Genomic DNA, 1737 nt, shown 5'->3' with positions numbered 1-1737 from the left:
TGTGGCATAATTCTTCCAACGGAGTTGAAATGCTTTGCAAACAATTTCACATGTATCAGCCAATCCATATAAAAAGCAATGTCATGTGAATCCTTTCCTTTTTTTTAATATTGTCTTTCAGTGATTATCACGAATTCTTGCCGGTACAGACGCTCCGGTTTGGGAGGAGGAAACAGGGGCTTGAGAGGGAAGGGCAAGAACAGAAGCTGCCGGCCTGCTGTTAGACCTAAGTTGGTGGTTAGTTGGTGGTCCTAACATCTTCATCCTTTATGCATGCTTAGAAATAGCAACATGCCTTTCCCTTTCGTGTAATCATTATTTAGTTAATACCCAGTAGGATTTGTAAGCCCTTCACATCTCTGTGGATTTATTTTATTTCAGAGTGCAAGTGACTTTATGGCCCAATTACCATCATTGTGACTTATTGCACTATTGTGGGAGGGAGAGAGGAACAAGAAACAGACTGATCATATGTATCGCCATCAACAGAATGAGTGCCACACACTCCTGGCCAAGGCAGAGGGGTGGGTGAAACCTTTCTGTTCTATTGTTTATCAGAGCACTGAAGCCTGGGTGATTGTGCTATATTTTAATAGACGAGTGTGTCAAATGTATGAGTGAAGATGTTGCAATAGTGGTGTTAGAGTACTAACACCACTATTAGGTGAACTAATTACCACTATTAGGGAGAACTAATCACCACTATTAGGGAGAACTCCAGACCTCAATATTTGGGAGGTAATCAATATTTTGAGTTTAAAAGATGTCAAACGTCAAAGACGAGAGGAATGACTAAAACCAGATGCTGCCCCCCCTCAAATTACAGGGGGACTGAAGCGAGACTGAGTTAACATCTGACCCCAGAAATGGACCGGCGAGGCCGGCTCCTTATTAGAGCAAGATTCCCGGAAGCCAGACAGCCCTTGTGCTTATAAGAGCTCGCGGCGCAGCCCGCTGTGGACCACGGAAGCCGCAGCAGCAGCAACAGCCGCGGGAATTGTGACCCTTGGGCCCGCCGCCTACCTGGAGTTTCCGCAGCGCCTAGTTCAGAACCACCGGGGCGGACAGCTCCCCGGCGCCGGGCGCCGACTGCGGAAGGGGACGGTGAACGCGGCGTTCACGCTCCGTGAGCCGGCTGCGGCGGCAGGAAGAACCGGCTGCGTCCCCTTCCCCCACCCCCCCGACACCCATTCGGTTCCTCCCTTCCCCCTTGTGGGGCAGCGCGGGGCCTGCGGGTGGCCGTCCCGGGCCGCACGTCCCTGCAGGCGAGGAAGCCACCGGCCTCCCTCCCCCTTCCCACCGCCGCCGCCGCTCTCCTCGACCCGCCCCGGTGAGAGAGGTGGGGCGAGCCCCACGCCGGCCCCGCCCCGGCCTGGCTCCCCATTGGCCGGCGGGCCGGAGGTGCGAGGAGGCGGGGCCCGCCTCTGGCGGCTCGCGCCCGGGAAGGTCGGCCGGGGAGCGCGGGGTGCCGCGGGAGGGCGCGCGGGGACGCGGCGGGAGCCGAGGAGACGCAGCGGCGGCAGTAGCGGCGGCAGTAGCGGCGGCAGTAGCGGCGGCAGTAGCGGCGGCGCTTGGGCCCGGCCGCAGCCCCTGCCTCCCGCCCGCGCACCCTGCGTCCCGCCGCGGCCCGCAGCCTGCGGCGCCCGAGCTCCGAGGGCGCTTCCCCGGGCGCTGGGCCCGAGGCGGCCAAGACGGCGGGCCGGCCGGGCGCGGGGCGGCGGGCGCTGTGCTGCGGGC

Source organism: Phoca vitulina, unplaced genomic scaffold (genome assembly GCF_004348235.1).
Source record: "Phoca vitulina isolate PV1807 unplaced genomic scaffold, GSC_HSeal_1.0 scaffold43, whole genome shotgun sequence".
Classification (NCBI taxonomy): domain Eukaryota; kingdom Metazoa; phylum Chordata; class Mammalia; order Carnivora; family Phocidae; genus Phoca; species Phoca vitulina.
The sequence above is the reverse complement of the archived record's forward strand: the minus strand, read 5'-3'. Positions refer to the sequence as shown.